This window comes from Oncorhynchus keta, chromosome 24 (assembly GCF_023373465.1).
Source record: "Oncorhynchus keta strain PuntledgeMale-10-30-2019 chromosome 24, Oket_V2, whole genome shotgun sequence".
NCBI classification, from domain to species: Eukaryota; Metazoa; Chordata; class Actinopteri; order Salmoniformes; family Salmonidae; genus Oncorhynchus; species Oncorhynchus keta.
The window spans coordinates 36,216,359-36,242,427 of NC_068444.1; the positions used below are offsets into that span (position 1 = coordinate 36,216,359).

Below are 26,069 nucleotides of genomic sequence, written 5' to 3' on the forward strand. Positions count from 1 at the left end.
AAGTTAAATCTAGAATTGGCTTCCTATTTCGCAACAAAGCATCCTTCACTCATGCTGCCAAACATACCCTTGTAAAACTGACCATCCTACCAATCCTCGACTTCGGCGATGTCATTTACAAAATATCCTCCAATACCCTACTCTACAAATTGGATGCAGTCTATCACAGTGCAATCCGTTTTGTCACCAAAGCCCCATATACTACCCACCATTGTGACCTGTACGCTCTCGTTGGCTGGCCCTCGCTTCATACTCGTCGCCAAGCCCACTGGCTCCATGTCATCTACAAGACCCTGCTAGGTAAAGTCCCCCCTTATCTCAGCTCGCTGGTCACCATAGCATCTCCCACCTGTAGCACACGCTCCAGCAGGTATATCTCTCTAGTCACCCCCAAAACCAATTCTTTCTTTGGCCGCCTCTCCTTCCAGTTCTCTGCTGCCAATGACTGGAACGAACTACAAAAATCTCTGAAACTGGAAACACTTATCTCCCTCACTAGCTTTAAGCACCAACTGTCAGAGCAGCTCACAGATTAATGTACCTGTACATAGCCCACCTATAATTTAGCCCAAACAACTACCTCTTTCCCAACTGTATTTAATTAATTAATTTTGCTCCTTTGCACCCCATTATTTTTATTTCTACTTTGCACATTCTTCCATTGCAAAACTACCATTCCAGTGTTTTACTTGCTATATTGTATTTACTTTGCCACCATGGCCTTTTTTGCCTTTACCTCCCTTCTCACCTCATTTGCTCACATTGTATATAGACTTGTTTATACTTTATTATTGACTGTATGTTTATTTTACTCCATGTGTAACTCTGTGTCGTTGTACCTGTCGAACTGCTTTGCTTTATCTTGGCCAGGTCGCAATTGTAAATGAGAACTTGTTCTCAACTTGCCTACCTGGTTAAATAAAGGTAAAATAAAAATAAAATAAAAATTGAGACCACACTAGGCACACCTGATATTGTGCGCCCCCAGCAGAGAATCAGGGATGAGGGGCAGCATTGAGATGTAACAATCAACAAATTCTATGCCACACAGTTGGTGGGGAGTTGTTAAACGGTAAGTGACATCCTTAACCCTCCGGAGGACCTTGAAGGGCCCCACAAACCGGGGGCTCAGCTTTCTTCAGGGCAGGCAGAGCAGGAGGTTCCTGGTAGAGAGACAGACGTGATAACCAGGATGGAACACGGGGAGCCTCACTGCGGTGGCGGTCTGCCTGGTCCTTCATGTGGGAGGCATTCCACACCTCTTCTGCTGGTCGGAACCACTCATCCACTGCAGGGGCCTCGGTCTGGCTTGGAGTCCAAGGAGCCAGGGCTGGCTGATATCCCAGGACGCACTGGAAGGGAGTCATCCCGGTGGAGTGGTGACGAAGTGAGTTCTGAGTGTATTCTATAAAGGCTTTCCAGACCCGCAACGTGAATTGGGCGCCATGGTCAGAAACGATGTTCCACAGAAAGCCATAGTGTCGGAAGACCTGCTGGAATAGTGCCTCCGCAACCTGGAGAGCTGTAGGTAGACCAGAGAGAGGGATAAAACGGAAGGATTTGGAGAGTCTATCAACAACGACCATAATAGTGGTAAAATCCAGCAGAAAGGGGGAGATCATTAACAAAGTCTATGGACAGATGTGACCAAGGCCGCTGAGGCACAGGAAGGGGAAGTAGTTTCCCTGCTGGTGCGTGCCGGGGAGATTTGGATTGGATACATACGGTGCATAAGTTGACATAGTGGGCGACGTCCTACGCCAAGGTGGACCACCAGTATTTATCGGAGAGGGATTGGATGGTGCAGGTGATACTGGAGTGTCCAGCGGAGAGGGATGTGTGTACCCAGGTCACAGCTGATCTCTCATCCCATGGGGATGTAGATGCACTCTGGAGGTCAGGTAGCAGGAGCGGGTTCCCTCTCCAGAGCCTGGTGGATGTCCACATCTATGTCCCAACACAATGTGTTGTCCAATGATTCGGGAGGACAGTTTGATAGGTCGCGTTTCCAGGGCTTGGACAGGAAAAGGAGAGGAGAGTGGGTATGAAGTTAAGTTCAGGGAGGAGGTGAGGGCCTGGTCGATTAAGTTCCCAGTGGCACCGGAGTCCACTAGAGCTCTAGAGACAACATTTGAGGGCCAGCCAGCCAGTGAAATAGGAACCAGAAAGGGTTTAGCGGAAAACGATGATAACGGAATACTCACGCCTACCCTGGGAGACAGAAGGCCAATGGGCTGGCTTCTGCTCCAGTGGACCCAGGGTTGGGACACACTGGACACCACTGAAGCTGGTGCCCCTCCTGGCCACAATAGGGACAGCTGTCTCCAGCGACGCCGCTCTGCCATGGAGAGGTGTGTGGCCACTACCGTGGGTTCAGGCACTGCCTCAGGTGAACACCGGCACCCTGAAGAAGGTTATCCAGATGGATGGCCATCACGATGAGAGTGTCCAAGATTATGTTGTCATCCCAACATTACAAATCCGTCTGGACATCCTCGTGCAGTCCACTAAGGAATAGAGTGCGGATTGCCTGCTCATTTCATCCGCTGGAAGCTGTCATACTCTGCAGCCGAATGGGGCACCCTGCTGGAGTTGGAAAAGTTGCTCACCTCCCTCTCTGGTTTTAGAAATGTTTGCTAATATATTAAAAATAAAAACCGAAATATCACATTTACATAAGTATTCAGACCCTTCACTCAGTACTTTGTTGAAGCACCTTTGGCAGCGATTACAGCCTCGAGTCTTCTTGGGTGTAACGCTACCAGTTTGGCACACATGTATTTGGGGAGTTTCTCCCATTCTTCTCTGAAGAATCCTCTCAAGCTCTGTTAGGTTGGATGGGGAGCGTCACTGCACATGCATTTTCAGGTCTCTCCAGAGATGTTCCATCGGGTTCAAGTCTGGGCTCTGGCTGGGCCACTCAAGGACATTGAGACTTGTCCAAAGAGTTTAATCTTGGTTTCATTAGACCAGAGAATCTTGTTTCTCATGGTCTGAGAATCTTTTATGTGCCTTTTGGCAAAGTCCAAGTGGGATGTCATGTGCCTTTCACTGAGGAGTGGCTTCAGTCTGGCCACTCTACCATAAAGGCCTGATTGGTGGAGCGCTGCAGAAATGGTTGTCCTTGTGGAAAGTTCTCCCTTCTCCACAGAGGAACTCTAAAGCTCCGTCAGAGTGACCATTGGGTTCTTGTTCACCTCCCTAACCAAGGCCCTTATCCCCCGATTGCTTAGTGGTGCAGCCAGCGGCCAGCTCTAGAAGAGTCTTGGTGGTTCCAAACGTCTTCCATTTAAGAATGATGTGTTCTTGGGGACCTTCAATGCTGCATAAATGTTTTGGTACCCTTCCCCAGATCTGTACCTCGACACGAGCCTGTGTCAGAGCTCTACGGACAATTCCTTCCACCTCATTGCATGGTTTTTGCTCTGACATGCACTGTCAACTGTGGGACCTTATATAGACAGGTGTGTGCCTTTCCATATCATGTCCAATCAATTGAATTTACCACAGCTGGAGTCTAATCAAGTTGTAGAAATATCTCATGGATGACCAATGGAAACAGGATGCACCTGAGCTCATAGCAAAGAGTTTGAATACTTATGTAAATAAGTTATTCCTGTTTTTGTATTTTTTTTATAAATGTTTTTAAAAAAAACATTTTAAATTCACTTTGTCATTATGGGGTATTGTGTGTAAATTGCTGGGGATTTTTACTTAATCCTTTTTAGAATAAGGCTGTAACGTAACAAAATGTAGAAAAGTCAAGGGTTCTGAATACTTTCTGAAGGTACTGTATATATTTCCTCTTTGAACCCATACAATGTCTTAGAACAATGACTACAAACAGATTCAAGTTAACAGATTTAGCAAAGATGGAATGGGTCTACGATTTGTTATTTTGTTTCTGTAAGCTATTTAACAAACTATAACGGACTAACATTACATTGGAATACACAATTTGAAGCAGCCACATTTAGCCATGGAGCACATTCTGATTGGCCAGTGCGGGGCCAAGCTTCAACACACCCACAACTGTTTTTCTTCAGAAAAACCCAGCCCTTTCGCGCCACCACCAGCACTGTGCCAATCATGTTTGGTTGGGAAAATAGCTCAAATATTTCTGCACACCCCCGAACCTATAGCGCTACCGTCAGCGCTTAGATTTACCATTGCGTGTGATTTGTTTATCAATTACAAATGACATGACCCTCCCATGGACTAAATAAAAAATACTAAACCCTCCAGCTGACTGAAATGGAAAAATCCCCCATTTTCTTCCAGGTAAAATGTTAATAAATTTCGACCACTCCCTAAGCTGAATTCACTGTCATGTCCTGGAACCATTAATGGACAATCCTAGCCTTGTGGCATGGGGTAATTATCCTGTTGAAAAAAATCCATTCCCAGATGGATACACTGCTGACATGAAGAGATGCATGCACCTGATTGGCAATGATGTTCAGATATCCTGTGGCATTCAAAAATTGCTCCACTTTTATCAAGGGGCACAATGTGTGCCATGAAAACACAACTCACATCACCAGCACCAACCTGCAATGTTGACACACAGCATGATGGATGCATGTACTCGTGGTTTTCTCCATACCGTAGTCCTCCCATCAGTGTGAAACCGCAGGAACTGGGATTGATCAGACCAGGCAATGTATTACCAATTCCCCAGTGTTCAGTGTTTTCATTCATTAGCCCACTGCAGCCACAGTTTCTTATTTTTTTTGCTGAAAGAAATGGAACTCTGTAAGGTTGTCGGCTGCCATAAACCTTTTGTGTCAAGGTATGACCAGTTCTTTCAGGGATCTGTGGGCACCAATGTTGAACTGGACTGTCAGTCGACTAATTGTAACCCGTCTGTTGCTCTGCACAATTCGTGTCAGCCTCCTCTGTCCTCCTTCATCAATGACCCGTTTTCGACTACTGGCCTGCCGTTGGCTGGATGTCCTTTGGGTGGTGGACCATTCTTAATACACACGGAACACTGTTGAGTGCGAAAAACCCAGCAGCTGTGCAGTTCTTGACACACTCAAAGCATTGCGCCTGGCATTTCGCTACACCTTCAATAAAAACGTGTATGTGACAAATAAAATTTGATTTGACCTACTGCACAACCATACCCTTTTCAAAGGCACTTAAATATTTTGTCATGTCAATTCACCCTCTGAATGTCACACATACACAATCCATGTCTCAATTGTCTCAAGGCTTAAAAATCCTTCTTTAACCTGTCTACGCCCCTTTCATCTACACTGACTGAAGTGGATTTATCAGTTGAGATCGATAAGGGATCATAGCTTTCACCTGGATTTACCTAGTCAGTCTGTCACAGAAAGAGCAGATCTTCAACGTTATATCCACTATCAGAAAAAAAACTATAGGCTGGACAGCACCTCCTAACTGTTCTATCTAAAGCTACTCTTTGGTCTCCCATCCAGGTTTTTAATCAAGCCCAGCTATGATATTTGTCACTGACTATTACCAATGTGCTATCGTGAGAATGATTGTTATGAGATTGCCACTTAAAAATAAAATAGATTCACTGTTGATATTTCATTCCAAATGGGTGGTTTAACAGAGTATTTCAGAGTATGATTTTTGGTTGAGATGAAGATGTGAATCCAACATATCAATTATTAATTTGTAGACACACTGGAATTATATCCAGACTTAGTCAGTGACACAGATGGATCTATCCAAGCTGAAGATAAATCTTCTTCAAATGTGTATATTTGGTTGCAGTGACATCACTTTCGAAATACAATACATAGCCTATTAACTTGAGGAAAAGTTAACAAACGATATGTTGGATTCACGTCTCCAACTCAACCAAAAAGAAAAGTTAAAGAATGAGAGTAGTTAAGTCAGTAGTGGCTCAGATGGACCTATCCAAGCAGTAGGTATGTCTCCTTTAAATGTTGATATTTGGTAGCATTGGCATCTAAACACAATTCAACATTACTTTTGTAAAGCAGTAAATATACTAATGTTGAGACTATCTCACAAAGGAATATAACATTCAACCTTACAATGAGTAACACATCTATGGCCACGTGTTGAGGTTACTGTAACGATACATTTCGTCTTATGTTATCATATAAAGCGTGTATGTTCAAGAAAGCGTGCGTAGGTTGTCACAGGTCTGTGGAGATCTTCACAATTGCTGTAATAATCTGCGCACTATCTCAAATCGGCATTGATCACTTGCACCATGTATTTTTAATGGAATCTCAAATGCATTTATCACTAGGTGAGTGTCTGTTCGGTTGCCAAGACATCAAACAGTCCTTTGTGGCCCATAAGAAATTAAACCTATTTTAGCTGTAATTCCATCCTTCAGGATTGGCTTTCAGCACTGCTGCAGGTGGCCACAGGCACAGCCTCTCCCTCAGACAGCCTCTCATCATACAGCTGGTTACCTTAGGGCACAGAGAAATTATGCTGGCTGTCCATCTCCAACTGACTGTAACTGTAAGTAAACAGCATGATTTTTTCATATTCTTTTTTACTTTCTGTAACTACAATATGGATAGGGGTCTTTAGAGAAACCCACTTTTTAAAAAAACAACTAAATCATTGATATGCACTGAATACAGGGCAGAAGGGAAGTGACAACCCATAAGATCTCAAATCTTAGACTTTGAATCAATGTCTTTCGAATTTGACCTCTGGTATTCCGGGTTGATATTTTAGGAATTGTGTGCCTATTGAACTTACAGTACAATCCTTGAGTCTTTAAAGGGGCTCAGACAGGTAAGTTTGGGCGCAAAGTAGTCATTTTTCACGTAGTCACTTTTCCCACTGTGCTATGTTTCTGAGATTGTGTGTGTGTGTCCCTGGTGAAGCAAACAACCCTGCAGCCCCCGCCAGCCAGAGGGCCCCACAAGCTTTGGGGTGACTCACTCAATGATGCCAGCTCGTCATCCAATCGCTCCATTCTCAGATTGAGCGATTAATTCATCTCTGCCAGTTTGTCATCTATTGCAGTGCTCCTCATGGTTCTGGAGACCATAGAAACAACATCAATACAACAAAATAGGGAGGTGCATTTAAAATCAAAACACTTTAGCTAACTAGATAGCTAGCTTGCAAGTATTGTTGTTTAGTAATGTTGAAAGACCTGATTTGCCATTAAATTCATGGGCATGAAACAAATAGACGTAAAGTAACCCAGACTTAATCTATACTAATTTAGCTATTCAAAACGAAAAATAAATGAAAAAGATTTCAACAAAAACAACTATAAATTTAAAATATTTAATACATGTACAAAGCATGGCAGAACAGCAAAATGTGTACAATAACATGAGATTAGCTATAAAACTGCAAATGTTTCTCTGCCCAATGGTAAAAAAAAAAAAATATATATATATATATATATATATATATATAAAACAATCAGATGGTATAGCGACAGGTTTCCCCTCCTGTCATTGAGGGTTAAGGGGCTTTCCCATAGAGGACAGACTGGCATAATGACAGTGTAAATCCGACACAAAAAAAACTGAGAAGGATGAATTGGGACCAAAAAGACTCAACTATTTAGATGTAGAAGAGTCTAGCTTATTTAGTCCCTGATGACTGAGGACACAAGCATGCGTATGCTGTATGTCCAATGTCTGTATATCCTTTCGAAGAAATGAGAAGGAAATTACTGTTGAAGATATAACTTGAGTTCGGTGGCTGAGACAAAAAGGGCGTAAAAGTACAATGCTTTGGAAACACGCAATTGCTTCAGCTGATTAGTCTGTCGTAACTGGAATTTTACCAATTACATTTCAGTCTCTCCAAATTGTTGGGAGACAAGGCCCCTCTGTGAGGTGGCTGTGGAAAACAAAAAGAATCCTCTGGGTCCGTAGTACTGATGGAAGCTCTCCTCAGATGGTATAGTGTCCTTGGTTTTTATACATGCACTCAGTGACCAGTCTATTGGGTATCCCCCATTGCCTCCAGAACGGCCTGAATTCTTCAGTCATCATGCATTTTACAAGGTGTGGCATTCAAAAGTTTCTAAATTATATCAAAGGACCTAACGTGTGCCAGGAAAACATTCCCCACACCATTACCCCACCGCCACCAGTCTGTACCGTTGACACCAGGCCATGCTGCTTACTACAAATCCTGACCCTGCCGTCAGCATGACGCAAAAGGGACCGGGATTCGCCGGACCCGGCAATGTTTTCTATTTCTCAATTGTCCAGTGTTGGTGATCGCGTGCTCACTGGAGCTGCTCGTTCTTGTTTTTAGTTGATAGGAGTGGAACCCGGTGTGGTCGTCTGCAGCAATAGCCCCTCCGTGACAAGGACCGACGGGTTGTGCGTTCCGAGATGTCGTTCTGCACACCACTGTTGTACTGTGCCGTTATTTGCCTGTTTTTGTGGCCCGCCTGTTAGCTTGCATGATTCTTAACATTCTCCAACAACAAGCTGTTTTCGCCCAATGCCGTAAATTGTATATTTGTTGCACCATTCTCTGTATAACCCTAGACACGGCAGTGCGTGAAAAGCCTAGGAGGCCGACCGTTTCTGAGATCCTGGAACCGGCGCGCCTGGCACCGACAATCATACCACCACCATACCGTTCAAAGTGGCTTAGGTCACTCGTCTTGCCCATTCTAACGTTCCATTGAACAGTAACTTAATGCCTCAATGCCTGTCTGCCACGCGAATTACTGTCTGCAGGAGTGAACCATTTTCGTGAACGGGGTGGTGTGCTTAATAAACTGGCCACAGAGTGTACATTACCTCATTATATTCAACTCCTCAGTGAGTGGATCCTTTACATTAGATATTCCATGCTCTGCTTCGATATATAGATCAAGATAAATGTGTATTCTATACCTGAGTTGGTTTCAAAAGCCCTTGAATTTGTGCGAATTGTTAATCGCCTGTTAATCGCAGTCGAATTTACAATGTCACTGATGAAAAATAATTATGGCCTGACTTGCCCTTTAAGTTGGAGGCCTACTGTTCTAGTGCGGAACTTGCAATGCAACGGAATGGTAATGCAATAGAAAAGCAATGGGGGTTTGTGTGAACTTTAAAAGGTGACTGTGGGTATGGAATTTCTAAAATGGGACTCCTGTATAGTTGAGTAGTGATGGAGATAATAAATGTCTTCCACAATAGGTTGAGACTGGGGTCATGGGAAATCAAATCTTAGTGCATTTTAAATGCCAGACTGTGCATGGCTGAAACCATTTTTAGAAAGACCATGTCTCTCTTGAGGTCAATCAGTCAACAGAGAACGGACAAAATAGCCTTCCAACATAGGGGACATACTAAGCCATTTGCATTCATCTCAGTTTCAGAAAACAAGAAGCTTAACAAACCATTGTTGACAGCAGTCATACTAAAAGTGTGGTCTTGAATCTAACTATAATGAAGAAGAAATGTTACTCTTTTCACATATGCATTTGTTTAGTCATTTGTAGGCTTGTGATAGCAAGGAGCAGGGTGTGGGAACAAACGCTCAAGCTTTTGGCACATTCTTGTGTATGCCACCTGTCCCCCAAAAATATTTTTATGAACTGCCAAGTAGACTCTTCCTGTTGAATACAAAACCAGCACAATTTTAGCGAGAGGTCTAGTGGGTGTATGAGCACCAAGGTTATTATAGTAAACTAAAACTAATCATGAATAAAATGAAATAAACTAAACTGAAATAAAATAATTAAGAAACCCTTTTTGAAAAACTAAAACTATACTGAAACTATTATCTTACATTAAAGAAAAAACATTGAATGAGTAGGTGTGTCCAAACGTTTGACTGGTTCTGTATAAGGGGCTTCAAACCCCTTCATCACACAGTACATCATTCTTACCCCTCCTCCATGAAACCATAAACCCCCTCAGCCATCGATTGGCATGCAGATCATTGATCAGCGGATAACATCGTAATAGTTGTATAAACACTATTAATCACTAATTACTTATGACCGAGGGTGGGACACCTTGTGTCATCAAACGTCTATATAGCGTCCCTGTTGTGTCTGTATCTATATCTTTTCTCATTGTTACTCATATTCAAATGGAAAGAGCGAGCTTGGGGATATTTACTTGTTGCATAAAGGACAATCACATTAGTTCAGCTCTTGACATACAGTTGTGGACTGGAAACGTTGGGCAATCTCGTCATCCAATTTGGTGTGGAGCTACAGACGGGATAATGCTAGAGGCCGTTTGTGCCATCTGTTGTGGGAGACTGCCACCGCCTTACAAGGAGAATTATAACAAACTCTTTCCCAATAGGATTTCAAAGGTTTCATTTTCACTTTTCTTGAGCTTGGCTCAAACATGGCGCACTGTAACATTTGTGACAATGTGTTTTGTTTGTGGAATTGTCACACCTTCGGCACCATTGAAATCTTTACAGGGTGGTTCGTACCTATTGTTCTTCTTGATTATTGGTTTGAGGAGAAGCTGAGCTTATTACCCAGCATTTGTGCATTATACTAAGGCATTTTCACCAAAAAAGCAAAGGAATGCCTTGAAAAACTGATGGTTCTCTATGGTTAACCTTACATGTCCCTTGTCTCCAAGGACTAACCATTTATCAGCTGGCTGTTGTCCATGGCACTGCAACATTCAAAGTAAATGCTTTCTGGTGAAACTGATTTCAGGATTTGTTGAACTTCCGGGATAAAGATATGAATAGGACATAAGGCCCGCTCACTAAGATTCTTCATCATCATAATCATCAGGATCATCGTCATCATCAAAACATAGTACCCTTAGATCAAATAGCTTGAGGTGTAGATTGTAAACTGTAAAACTAAAATGTTTATCCTCCCCGTCTGAGCCAATTTACTGTCTCGGCATCCTGCGACCCCTCCTCCTCAGCCTTGGATCATGTCATTAGACATGCCACCCGCTAATGCCTGACAGATGGAAGGTTTCAGATAGCGGTTTACTTCATGCACCCTTGACATCTAATACATGGAGCAGAAGGTTGTCATTGACTAAAAAACAAATACCGTTTTGCGTGCCATGACATTTGTTCACAAATACTTTCTAGGCTAATTTCCTCCGTTTTAGACAGTGACTCAAGTAAAAGTAAAAGTCACCCAGTAAAATTCTACTTGAGTGAAAGTCTAAAAGTATTTTGTTTAAAATATACTTAAGTATGAAAAGTAAAAGTATAAATAGATTCAAATTCCTTATATTAAACAAACCAGATTGTTGTTTTTTTGCATTTTATTTACGGAAAGCCACAGGCACACTCCAACATTCAGACATAATTTACAAACGGAGCGCGTGTGTTTAGTGAGTCCGCCAGATCAGAGGCAGTAGGGATGACCAGGGATGTTTGGTTGATAAGCACTTGAATTTGACTATTTTCCTGTCCTGTGAAGTATTCAAAATGCAATGAGTATTTTTGGGTGTCAAGGAAAATGCACAAGGTAAAAGAAATGTAGTGAAGTAAAAGTAAAGTTGTCAAAAATATAAATAGTAAAGCACAGATACCCCCAAAAATGACTTAAGTATAGTACTTGAAAGTATTTTTTACTTAAAAGTACTTTACACCACTGGTTTAAGATAATGACGTTTTGGTATGCTGAAGGTTTAGTTAGCATTCTATCCCATATTGGAATAACTCATTAATATCTCACAGAATCACCCCACCTACGTGTATTGGTTGTTTTCATTTTTACTCCACTTGACTTGTTAAAATTCTTACCTCTGAGGGTGGCGCTGGAGTTCAAGGAAATTATTTAGTGGCAAGAGATCCTTTGGGTCTCTCTCTCTTCTCTCTCCCATACCGGCGCATTTAGTACTAGCTCCGTCTTTCGGTCAACTGTCAGGAATAGAGAACAACATCAAGTATCATTCACCTCTTTTCTGTCTCCATGAGGACTGAAACCTTCGGTGTAAAAGCAGAGAAGGCGGTCACTGCTCGCTGGTAGACGCAGAGGGAAAACTTTGCAAGTGCTCTGGAGGAAGCGAGATTCGCCCAGTGCGGTGGACGGGCGTTGATCTCGTCTCCCGGCACAGCATCTTAAGAAATTGTCGGAGCGTCAAAAGTGTAGGAATATCAATCCATTCATGCTTTCCCTAATTTTGCCTGAGTCCGTCACAGGCGTTGCTTGGTTTACGGATGAAACTTATATTCTATTTTGAAAGCGCTGTAGGAAGGTAAGTTCGTTTCCTTTCCTTATTTTTTAGCGACATCGGTGGCGATGCAGCCTGTTGAAATGTAATATTCAGTAGGCTATATCGGCATATGTCATTTCATGCAATGCATTTTATTTGATTCATCCCTCGGCTAATATATTATTTTGATCACAGTAGGCGAACAAGGAGAGCAATGTGCATAGATAAGCCTAGTGAGAGGTTGTCAGCACTTATGAAACCTAAAGATACCTATTTTCCCCCTCTCTTTTTTCCCCCCTCAGTGACTTTGCTCATTTAATTAAGGTCCACTTGAATCTTCAGATATCTCATGAAGTGTAGTGTGTTGTGAAACCCATTGAGGATACTTTTGCCTGAGTCCTAGTCTTCTACTTTGGTATCAAGTTATAGCCTGTTTATAGTTTGCTTTGATATTTTGTGAATTTGATATCGAATGGGCTTTACATTGATACAACCACTCCACAAGTAGCCTTCTGGACTGAAGGATTTCACAATAACTATTTTCCTTAAATGGCAAGGCCATCCAACACACTGTCAAAGACACTAAAGTGGGTCATTGATTGAATGTATTTTTGTTCAACAGGGTTCAGATATTTAGATTCTAAAACACACACCCCCACACACAGACACTGCGTGACTATTGTATTGTGCTTGGCGTCATACAAGAGTGGAATGTCAGCTAAGCAGACTGGTACCTAGGCTAGGGATTCTCTGTTTTCTTCTGAGATATTAATTGAATTGGCTTGTCTCTGCTTCTGATTATGGTTTGGTAAATGAATGGCAAACAGGTATCTGCATCACAAATACCACAGTACGCTGAGCCTGACCTGGATCGAGGCAAGGCTGATTACAGAGGTCAAAAGCCTTTCACTTGTGGGAGGGAGCAAGGTTGCCATTGTTTGACACATACAGTATTATTGAGATTCAAGAAGCTAAGGGGGTCTCGCACATGTCACATCTAACCTTTATTTGAACAAGCACAATGTTGCAGATGTTTTACATAGCCATGGGCCCATGGTACTGTACAGTATACAAATAGGTTATCATATGGTCAGTTAAATTAAAACAGTCTGTTGCACACAACATTTAAACATATTTCCATGCCAAAGCACATGTTAGATCAAATCTATATAATCTAGAAAGGAAATAAATGAAATGTTTTCATCTAGCCCCTTTTCAAAAATATGTGTGTGTGTGTCACTAATCTACTCCCTCTGTGGAGGAGATGTGGGCTTGTGTGACCAATTTTTATTTTCCAGGGCACAGCAGCCATGCAATGCAGAGTGTGTGAAGTTTGACATACTGTATATATAATGATCAAAAATATGAACGCAACATGTAAAGTGTTGGTCTCATGTTTCATGAGCTGAAATAAAATATCCCAGAAAGGTTCCATATGCACAAAAGCTTATTTCTCTCAAATATTGTGTACAAATGTATTTACATCCCTGTTAGTGAACATTTATCCTTTGCCAAGATAGTCCATCCACCTGATAGGTTTGGCATATCAAGAAGCTGATTAAACAGCATGATCAGTACACAGCTGCACCTTGTGCTGGGGGCAATAAAAGGCCACTCTAAAATATGCAGTTTTGTCAAACAACACAATGCCACAGATATCTCAAGTTTTGAAGCAGTGTGCAGTTGGCATGCTGACTGCAGGAATGTCCATCAGAGCTGTTGCCAGATAACTTCATGTTCATTTCTCTACCATAAGCCACGTCCAACTTTGTTTTAGAGAATTTGGTTGTACGTCTAACCAGCCTAACAACCGCAGACCATGTGTAACTCCGTCAGCCCAGGACTTTCAACTGCAAGATTGTCTGAGACCAGCCACCCAGACAGCTGCTGAAACTGTGGGTTTGCACAATCAAATAATTTCTGCGCAAACTGTCAGAAAACGTCTCAGGGAAGCTCATCTGCATGCTCGTCGTCCTCACCAGGTTCTTGACCTGACTGCAGTTTGGCGTCGTAAACGACTTCAGTGGGGCAAGTGCTTACCTTCGATGCCCACTGGCATGCTGGAGAAGTGTGCACTTCACAGATGAAACCTGGTCTCACCTGTACAGGGCAGATGGCAGACAGCGTATATGGCACCATTTGGGCGAGCGGTTTCATGATGAAACGTTGTGAACAGAGTGCCCCATGGTGGCGGTGGAGTAATGGTTTGGGCAGGCATAAGCTACGGACCTGGATCAACGTGTACGACATCGTGTTCCAGTTCCCGCAAATATACAGCAAATTTGCACAGCCATTGAAGAAGAGTGGGACAACATACCACCTGCCACAATCAACAGCCTGATCAACTCTATGCAAATTAAATGTGCCTTGCTGCATGAGGCAAATGGTGGTCACAACAGATGCTGACTGTTTTTTCGATCCAATAGATTCATATCTGTATTCCGAGTCATGCGAAATCCATAGATTAGGAACTAATGAATTCATTTCAATTGACTGATTTCCTTATATGAACTCTAAACTCAGTAAAATCTTTGAAATTGTTGCATGTTGTGTTTATATTTTTGTTCAGTGTACAAACTAAAACATCTCAAGGCTTATGCATCCTAGCAAATGAATCTGTCCTATCAACCACTCAAATCGTTGTCGTCAATATACAGGGCCTTCAGAAAGTATTCATACGCCTTGACCTATTCCACATTTTGTTGTGTTACAGCCTGAATTCAAAATGAATTCAATATTATTTTTTTAAATCTCGCCCAACTACACACAATACCCAATAATGACAAAGTGAAAACATGTTTTTAGAATTTGTAGCAAATTTATTGAAAACGAAATACAGAAATATCTCATTTAAATAAGTATTCACACCCCTGTTAGAATCACCTTTGGCAGCAATTACAAGTTCATTTCTTTGCCACATTTTTTTCTATTTTACTTTAGTGCCTTATTGCAAACAGGATGCAGTTTTGAGGAGGAACTACAATGTTGTTGATCCATCCTCAGTTTTATCCTACCACAGCCATTAAACTCTAACTGTTTTAATGTCAACATTGGCCTCATGGTGAAATCCCTGAGCGGTTTCCTTCCTATCTGGCAACTGAGTTGGGAGGGACACCTGTATCTTTGTAGTGACTGGGTGTAATCATACACCATCCAAAATGTAATTAATAACTTCATTCTGCTCAAAGGGATATCTTGTTGATTATAGTCCCAGCCATGCATATCCCCCTTAAGCAGATTCCTCATCGGCCCTGAAAGAACTTCACTGGACTCTATGTAAACTGAAAACCATACATCCTGAGGCTGCATTTATTGTAGCTGGGGATTTTAACAAAGCAAACCTAAGAACCATACTTTCTAAATTCTCTCAGCATATCGAATGTGCGACAAGAGCTGGTAGCTTTCTGGATCATTGCTACTCAAGCTCCCGTGTTGCATACAAAGCCCCCCCGCCCTGCCTTCGGCAAATCTGACCATGACTCAATTTTGTTGCTCCCAGCCTATAGACAGAAACTAAAACAGGAAACGCCCATGCTCAGGTCAATACAGCGCTGGTCTGACCAATCGGATTCCATGATTCAAGATTGCTTTGATCACGTAGACTGGGATATGTTCCAGATAGCCTCAGACAATAACATTGATGTATACGCTGACTTGGTGAGCGAGTTTATTAGCAAATGCATCTGCGATGTCATTCCCTCTGTGAACATTATAACCTTCCCTAACCAGAAACCGTGGATTGATGGCAGCATTCGCACGAAACTGAAAGCGCGAACCACCGCTTTTAATCATGGCAAGGCAACCGGAAACACGACGGAATACAAACAGTGCAGCTATTCCCTCCGCAAGGCAATCAAACAAGCAAAGCGTCAGTATAGAGAGAATTTCAACAGCTCAACCACGAGACGTATGTGGCAGGGTCTACAGTCAATCACGGATTATAAAAAGAAAACCAGCCCCGTCCCAGACACCGACTTCATGCTCCCAGACAAATTAAAAAACTTCTTTGCTTGCTTTGGGGACAATACAGTGCCACTGACACGGCCCACTACTAAAGCCTGTGGGCTCTCCTTCTCCGTGGCCAACGTGAGTAAAACATTTAAACGTGTTAACCCTCGCAAGGCTGCCGGCCCTGACGGCATTCCTAGCCGCGTCCTCAGAGCATGTGCAGACCAGCTGGCCAATCCCTATCCCAGGCTGTTGTCCCCACATGTTGCAAGATGGCCACCATTGTTTCTGTTCCCAAGAATGCTAAGGTAACTTAACTAAATGACTATCGCCCCATTGCACTCACTTCTGTCATCAAGAGTTTCTTTGAGAGGCTAGTCAAGGATCATATCACCTCCACCCTACCTGATGTCCTAGACCCACTCCAATTTGCTTACCGCCCAAATAGGTCCACTGACTATGCAATCGCCGTCACACTGCACACTGCGATATCCCATCTGGACAAGAGGAATACCTATGTAAGAATGCTGTTCATTGACTACAGCGCAGCATTTAACACCATAGTACCCTCCAAACTCATCATTAAGCTCGAGACCCTGAGTCTCGACCCCGCCCTGAGCAACTTCGTCCTGGACTTTCTGATGGGCCATCCCCAGGTGGTGAAGGTAGGAAACAACACCTCCAACCCGCTGATCCTCAACACTGGGGCCCCACAAGGGTGCGTTCTCAGCCCTCTCCTGTACTTCCTGTTCACCCATGACTGCGTGGCCAGGCACTCTTCCAACTCAATCATTGAGTTTGCAGACGACACAACAGTGATTACCAACAACAACGAGACAGCCTAAAGGGAGGAGGTGAGGGCCCTCGGAGTGTGGTATCAGAAAAATAACCTCTCACTAAAATGTCAACAAAACAAAGGAGATGATTGTGGACTTCAGGAAACAGCAAGGTGAGAACCCACCTCGACGGGACAGTGGTAGAGAAGGTGGAAAGTTTTAAGTTCCTCGGAGTACACATCACGGACAAACTGAAATGGTCCACCCACACAGACAACATGGTGAAGAAGGCACAGCAGCGCCTCTTCAACCTCAGGAGGCTGAAGAAATTTGGCTTGTCATCAAAAACACTCACAAACTTTTACAGATGCACAATCGAGAGCGTCCTGTTGGGATGTATCACTACCTGGTACGGCAATTACACCGCCCTCAACCACAAGGCTCTCCAGAGGGTAGTGCAGTCTGCACAACGCATCACCAGGGGCAAACTACCTGCCCTCCAGGACACCTACAGCACCCGGTGTCACAGGAAGGCCAAAAAGATCATCAAGGACAACAACCACCTAAGCCTATGGCTGTTCATCCAGCTATCATCCAGAGGGCGAGGTCAGTACAGGTGCATCAAAGCTGGTACCGAGAGTCTGAAAAACAGCTTCCCAAGGCAATCAGACTGTTAATCAGCCATCACTAAGATAGAGAGGCTGCTGCCAACATACAGCCTCAAATCATTAGTCACTATTAATAACGCCACTATAATAATGTTGACATATACTACATTACTCATCTATTTGTGTGTATAAGGTAGTTGTGAATTTGTTAGATTTTACTGCATAGGCTGAACAGGAAGCACACGAATTTTGCTACACTTGTATTAACATCTGCTATCATCAACCCATTTAAAATTCAGGCTGTAACACAACACAATGTGGAAAAAGTCAAGGGGTGTGAATACTTTATGAAGGCACTGTATCCAGGTATAACATGTCAAAGCTACATTGAGGTGACATTTACGATACAGTGCTTCATTTCGATGTCATCATAAAACATTGAAATACCCAGAGCAGTCAAAAACGAGATTTTCCTGTGTTTTATATATACTTCCACGCTATGAAGTTAGAATAATACTGTGAAATTTAGAAAATGATGATAATGCCTTTTTAGTGTAAGAGCTCTTTGGAAAGACAGCCTGAACATTCAGCCTGTTCTGGTGGGATGGAATTTTGGCCTGCCTGGTGACATCACAAGGTGGTAAATGAGTTAATAGGCCAATAAGAAAGAGAGTTCCAAACCTCTCTGCCAGAAGTATACTAACCTGCATCCAATTGTTGCCTTGCCTCTGAAGCTAAGCAGTGTTGGTTCTGGATGGGATACCAGATGCTGCTAGAAGGGGTTTGGGACGGCCAGTAGGAGGCACTTTTTTCCTCCCAATGCCCCAGGGCAGTGATTGGGGATATTGCCCTGTGTAGGGTGCTGTCTTTTGGATGGGACGTTAATGAGGTGTTCCGATTCTCTGTGGCCAGTGAAGATCCTATGGTACTTATCATAAGAGTAGGGGTGTTAACCAATGTTCTGTCTAAGCTCCCCTTGGTCCATGCAGAAGAAATATCAGCCCGTGCAGAGATGCACAAGATTGAACATCACTCAACTTTAAGAGTATTATCCTTTAGTTAACACTATCAACATTTTGCTCTGTGGAAATTGTGATTGAATCAACGCAATATTAGCCACTTTCAATTTAACATACAGAAACAAATCTATCTGCAAGAGATTTTCTTGTAGGAATAATGCAATGGAGTAGGATTCTATTGCATTGACATGCACGACTCAGACCGGTGCACCATAACCAATCAGAGCCATTGCCATATTTGGATATGTGCCATTCACTTTGAATTGGACGTTGTTTACACCATGAGCGGTCGCAAGTAGATGCGCTTGTTTTGAGATCAGAGCGAGAGCTGCGTGTAGCCGCCTGTGCACGTGTTCATATTGTTTGCGAGGTATTAGCCCAGTTATAGCTAATTTCTAGTCAACAATGGGGGAGTGGTTGCTTCCTACAGCAACACAAATGTGTGCATTTCTAGCCATCTTTGAAATGCGAGTCAGGTAAAGAGCTTTTTTTATGTCTTAAAGGGGCAGTGAATAAGCTAAGTAGCCAATAGGCAGAGGGTAGCATAGCTTGTCTGATTCTCTGTAATAATGGTGTGGGAATAATAATACATTTTATTTTGTAAAGTGGTTTCTTGCATCAAACAACATTTTCGGGCATCTCCTTGTCTGAGGGACAACTGGATAAACAGGTTATTTTCAATTCCTGCATGTTTTTTTTCTTTCAAAAGTCTCATGCAATGATTGGCTGCTACTGTAGACTGAGTGATAGAACAGCTATTTCAATTTTAAATGTTATGGTATGCATTTCTCTCCATTGTTTTTGGTAGGCCTACATTATGATCAAATAGCCACAATAGCCTACTTGGCCACTGTTACAAGTGTAACTTAAAGTGGGTACAGCTTCATTGTCCACAGTAAATGCACACTGGAAGTTGCACAGAATTTTCACAATGTTCAAGTTTGCGCTCAGCAGTGCCAAACATTTGTTGTGGGAACATTGGTGCTAACCCCGGCTAAATTCATGGCCACCTACAGTAATCATCCTTATTTTCCAATTGCCTCATTCCTCTCCCCTGTAACTATTCCCCAGGTCGTTGCTGTAAGTAAGAATGTGTTCTCAGTCAACTTACCTGGTAAATAAGGGTAAAAAAAAAATGTAAACAAATCTAGTTTTCAGTTTTCCTCAGGTCACTCCCAGACAGTCCTATAACAAATTCTTGCTTGAGAAATTGTTCTTGCTAAGAGGCTATTTATGTTTCTTTTTGACCATATAAATTGAAAACAATCACAGGTAGGTACTTAATTATTACTCAAATGTATTTTATATTGAGATGAAAACGGCTGCATTGGGCCTTTTTTCAAATCCATGGCAATAAATAAATATATATACTGTATATGTATTTATCCAATATGTACGTACTGATGTATGCCCCAACATGGCTATAGCTTAATTCACTTCTACGCTCGCTCTTGGATTTAGAAACAAATTGCTCTGTACTGAGAGCCCTGGAAAATCCATTGCAATGTATCTAGGAAGATCTCAACATGTTTATACTTCATATTCATCATCTCCAGCACCACCCCAACATCTACATATGTGAAAATGGTGTGTTTTTATGTTTTGTAGTAAAAAAAGATAGAGAAAGAATGGTGTTTCCACTGACATCATCAACCAATTAGTTGACAATTAGTAGACAATGTCTACTCTCAATTGGTCAAATTCACACGATGCACGCCAATGATGTCATTGGAAACACTTATCTTCCTCTATCTTTTTTACTACAAAACATAGAAACACACCATTTTCACATATGTCGATGTTTGGGTGGTGCTGGAGATGATGAATATGAAGTCGAAACTTTGTGAAGTTGATCTTTTTAGTAATCAATGCTCATGAATGTAAATTGATTAGCCAACTCTATATTTACAGATAGAACAGGTGGCTGCTCAATAAGAAGAAGCATTGTTCCCTGCTTTATGTTTTTGTCTTCAAATAGGTTGGCATGTGTGGTGTGTAGTGGGCAAGATGTACAGTATATACACAACTAGCCAAGAGACCACATAGACAAACTCAATACCGCATGTCCATATGGCAGGCAAAGTAATACTTTGCCCTCCGAATAAAAGTTTGTCAGACATTTTACTACCCCAAGCTGAGTCTGTGGTCCACGCCATCTGTTGTGTAGATCCTATTATATGCGTTATGCATTTCATCTTAATCCCACATGATTTGGAAAGACTGGCACCGTGTTATTTTATACAATTAGCTGCTGCCAATCTTTCCAGGTCTTCGGGGATTTGAGATCCAAATGGGGGACTCAGTTCTACTTTAGACCTCTTTTTGAGGTAAGCTATACTGTCAAGAGACGTTGATTTGGGACGGATTATTCCTTGAGTACCATGGAGTATGTGTCAGTCTAGGTGGTTGAGAGTCAAAGAGAGAGAATATGCTGCATAGCAAAGGAGGTCCCATCTGCAAAGTCTGACTGATGAATATCTTGTTAGTATGAAGTCTAAAATCTGCTCCAATATCGCTCTGCTCACAAGGTACCATACTGTGCTGCGTAATCTCTAGAAGACTCTGCAAACCAGGGAACTACATCGCATACACAAGATGTTTGCAGTCTGTAAGAGCATAGACAGGCCAACAACAGTATCGCTACATCGGGCCCAATAAAATCTGCGTTGTGGAGAACATGAACGGAGTGGAATTGAACACCTCCCGAGTGGTGCAGGGGTCTAAGGCACTGCATCGCAATGCTTAATCCATGAGGCGTCACTACAGGCCTGGTTTCGTTCCCATGCTGTATCACAACTGGCCGTGACTTGGAGTCCCATAGGGTGGCGCACAATTTGACCCAGCGTCATCCGTGTTAGGGGAGGGTTTGGCCGGGGGAGCTTTACTTGGCTCTAGTGACTCCTTGTGGCGTACCGGGCGCCTGCAAGCTGACTTGGCCGTCAGTTGAATGGTGTTTGCTCTGACCCATTGGTGCAGTTGGCTTTCGGGTTAAGCTGGCGGGTGACGCAGTTTGATGGGTCAAGTATATGAAGTGTGACTTGACCTTCACCTCTCCCGAGCCCGTTGGGGAGTTGCAGCGATGAGACAATATCATAAATGGATTGCAGTAGGATATCATGAATTTGGGAAGAAAAAGGGGTAAAATATCTATATATTTTAAAATTAGGATATCAACTAAATGTATTGAACTTTATTAGAAATGTCTTTTTTGCTCAATTTGCTCAAGTTAATCATATGACATGAACACAAGGTGTCAGTGATTCACTTCCTGCATCTTTCTGAAATGGCACAGGAATGCCCCTGTCTGTGTGTGCGAGGTGTGCGTATGTCTACACTTTGTGTAGCCATTAGAGAGGATGTTAATGTCTTCTCTGGTAGAGATGGAATGGCTTTCCCAAAAACCTTCTAAATAAAATGTTCACTACAAAGTAACCTATGCCTACCTGGCAGAGTGATCCAGTATCATGATTACTTTCATCTATCCAGTGGCCATTTTGTTTTGCAAACTCTACAGTCACATGAGCGCTACAGAAACCTCCAACCAAACAATGGTCTCTTGCTGGTGCATAATTGCATTAAAGGGTAACTACACCCCAAATTTTTTTTTATTTTTTATTTTTCTGAGACTTCAAAAGTGGTCTCCTGATGTGGTTTAAGCGTTGTTGTGGACTTACAACATCCAATGTTGTTGTTGTTGTTGTTTCTATTAAAAAGTTTGATTTAGAGTGTGAAAATATGAAAACAATCGGGGGGAAAAGGAAGCCTGGAAAAACAAAACGGAGACAACAAAATTTGTGAAAAAACAGAAACAGATTTCATAGGACTCTACATACTGTAGCCTACAAATACTCACTCTCTTTCTTTCTTACTCACACACACACACACACACACACACACACACACACACACACACACACACACACACACACACACACACACACACACACACACACACACACACACACACACACACACACTGTTCTTCCATCAACATTGTTGAATCTACTGATGTGATCTCTGTTGAGGATTTGTAATAGAGATTTTTGTGGATGTTGAATGTAAATATTTAATGAATTTATCTTACAGCTTGCGATGGTGAATGTGTCAAAGGAAAGACAGGAAAGCTTTCACATATTTCAGTTTTTATCTCAAACTGCGGCCTGCAAGCCTACCTTTTGACTTCTAATGTATGGTGCAGAAACGTATTGACTGCTACTCAATCATAGAGACGAGATAGGATCTGTGCTTGTTGTAATTCCTATCTCGTTCTCTCCATCGTCTACCTTACTTGGCCATACAATGACCTTAGATATGGCCATTTGTTAAGCATGCGTGAGGTGGACATCTTTCTTGGCTCCATGATTATGTGATTATCAAACTTTGCGTTGGCTCTAATTGCACACAGAATGTCACGACTTCTGCCAAAGTCGTTGCCTCTCCTTGTTCGGGCGGTGCTCGGCGTTCGACGTCACCGGTCTTCTAGCCATCATTGATCCTTTTTTAATTTTCCATTGGTTTTGTCTTGTCTTCCCACACACCTGTTTTCAATCCCATTCATAACCTGTTGTGTATTTACCCTCTGTTTCCCCTCATGTCTTTGTCAGAGATTGTTTTATTGTCAGTGTAGTGTGATTGTTGTATAGGTGCGCGTCGGGTCCTCGTACCCATGTTTGTTTGTTTATGTACATTTAGTGTTATGGAGCATACTCCGTGGACTTTATTAAAAGACTCCATTTTACACTCCATTTGACTCTCCTGCGCCTGACTTCCCTGCCACCTATTACACCTATGCATGACACAGGTGTTTAGGAATGTTTTAATTGGAGAAAAAAAATGTGCACAGATTGAACGAGGGGAATTACGTCCTTATATTAATTCATTAGTTTTCAATGATTTCATTGTTTGACATCGTCAGAATTAAAATATAGATTTAATTACCGAGAGTCAAGGCAATTAATGTTGTTGCTGAATTTGGTGTCTCTGTCACAAATCACCCATGGATTTAATCAACATGTCCAGGGTATGCAAACAAAGCACAATCGTCACCTTAGTTTCCCCTCCCTGTCGCTCGCCGGTTCCTTTCCACTGCCCAGGAGGGATGTGGAAGGCAATCTACTGGAGAATGGAATTCTCCATAAGCATGTTGTGCCACGCGACTGTGTCTCCGCAGGCACCTTCTGGTAGGCTAATCCACTCACTGCAATGTAGTTCAATCTCGCCAGGTGATACTGTATCCCATCTCTGCTGCACCCGGACTCGGCTCACTAACCATTCTAGTTAGCTACGTTCTTGACCTTTAAAAAAAAAAAATTGTTCCTCAAAGTTGCTCACGTGTTGAATCTCGCTCTCAAGGGCTGGCAGCGTCCCCGATAACGTTTAAGATGTGGCCTATACTTCTGTTTTGTTTCCCGTCTTGAGTTTTATGTGGATGCATTTGGACTTGCAATTATTTGGAGGCTTGGAACATGCATCTCATTACAATCATACACTCATTGTTTTAGGCTCAAAGGATGATGCTGATATCCATAACAGATCAATGCTTAATCCATAAATGCTGCTGGTTTGACTACTAGATGACCATAAGAGAACACATACAGAATGATGTCTTCATCGTTACAGGTGTTTATACTGTATCTCAACATTAGGGCCATGAAGGTAGAGGCTTTTATTGTCTTGTCACTCCCAGATCTAGAGCCACGTTTCTGTTTTTCATTACATACATAGGATCTTAATTTGACCACTCTGTTGTTGCTGAGAGTTTTCCAGCAGCCCAGGAAATGCAGATGTGCTTCGTGATTTAGATAAATTCACTGAAACCCTGCACTAACACACAGTTCTATGTTCTATGAGCAGTATTGCACTTTTCACGTAGTGTAATTTTGTCCAGCTAATAGCCTAACCACCCATAAAGCAATGTTATGTACTAATTGTTCATATCCTGTTGCTGCAGGATTATTCTGCTGCAACAATACGGGTCAAATTAAGATCCTTCAACTGTGCTTTCTTTTTTTCCCTCCAGCTTGGATAATAAATGTGCACGACAGAGGTTGTGTTTTTCTTATGTGCACCATATTAAATAGCATGATTAAGTTCAGTAATGGCCGTGGGAGGAACTCGGGGTGTAAGCACAAAATCAGAGTGCTTTAATGTATAAATTGTGAAATGGAAAAGTGTGTAGGGGTGGGTGGTGCTGTAATATTACTAATGTCAAGGCATTGTCACTGTGTTCCAATTCAAGTGCAGGGAGGCTTGACTGAGAAGATCGCCCCTATTTTATTGCATCTTTGAGGGGAAAAAAGCGTCTTACCTGCTCTTTCAGGAAGTGTGTTTTCCACTGGCGTTTAGTGTAAGGCCTCCTTAGCTTACTCACTCTGACTTCTACTACTTCTGCTACCACCACCACCATTATATTACCACTAATACCATTGCTACTGTTACTTCCACTACCCCTACAGCTACCAGTACTCTGGCTAAAACTGTAACATGAAAGGTGTCTATCAGACCAGTTTAGGGCCCCAGTCGACAAGCTCTAGGACTATATGAATGACTGATGACCGTTTTGAAATCTGTTCAGTGGGCACATGAAGAGTTTCGATGCGGTCAAGCTGACGGTACCAAACATATTTATCTGGTGATTTACTATCTTTAACATGGTGTTAATAATACAGTAGGATACCAATCATTCATGTCTATCATTTAATAATACTAAAATTTTAATAAGTGTGAATCACTTCTCCAGAAATATCTCTTCAGACTCCTCATATCCCTTCTTCAGCTGAGCAAGAGTGAAATACCGAAGACCTAGGAGTTGAGCCAAAGCGAGGTAGATAGCGTTTATCTACTGGTTGATGCCTTATCTCTCACCATGGCATCCAACTGTCAGAGGCAGTGCAAACAGGCTAGTCTTTTGGAAACAGCCAACATATTGTAGTCGAGAACATTTAAGATAACTCCTTCAGAGTCATACTTTTTTCCCCCTTCTAAAATCAGTCCTCTCTGGCATTTTTGTTGTGATATTTCTCTGCGGGTGTTCTGTACACTTGTACATCCTGTTTCATGAAACCAAGCTGGGAAATAGACTCAGGATTAGTCAAGGTTTTTGGCCCCTCTCTAGCGTCAAGGTGACAACATATAAAATTGACACCGTAACAAAAACAATACCACACAGATAGTTACAGTACATAGCCTCATGGTGGATACAGGATCAGAGGTGGAGATGGCATCGTACCTAATTTGGGTTGATTCCTACAAGCAGTTTTTAACATTTGAGTTCTAATTCTTCTCAAAGCAAGAAACATCGAGGGAGAAATGTGATGGGCAGTACTAGGCTACATGAGAAAGAGGAGAGAGCAGGATAAGGCGACCGAGTGTCTAATGAGTACAAGTCATGAGGCTGTGAAGGGGGGCTTACGAATTCGGCAAAGTCTTGGAACTCTTGTCAACGCCACTTTGAAGTTAATGGATGACATGCAATTAAGAAGTCTGGGCTAAAAATCCAATCTAATCCATTTGAGTAGGGAATCTGTGGATGCAGGATTTTTTTTTTTACCCTCCGATAAGACCATGCCTTTTCCTAAAAGTCCACACAGGATTGTCGAGAATTAGTGTATATTTATA

The 26,069-nt window shown here is 42.3% G+C and overlaps 1 protein-coding gene across 1 annotated transcript in view; it reads left to right on the forward strand.

Moving 5' to 3' along the window:
- The first annotated feature begins 11,725 nt into the window (after nt 1-11,725).
- Nucleotides 11,726-26,069, forward strand: part of pcdh15b (protocadherin-related 15b) — a 219,146-nt gene continuing 204,802 nt past the window's right edge. Inside the window, exon 1 of the mRNA XM_052478256.1 lies at nt 11,726-12,143. The gene's annotated coding sequence lies outside the window, so the exon portion shown is untranslated. The remainder of the gene's footprint in view (nt 12,144-26,069) is intronic.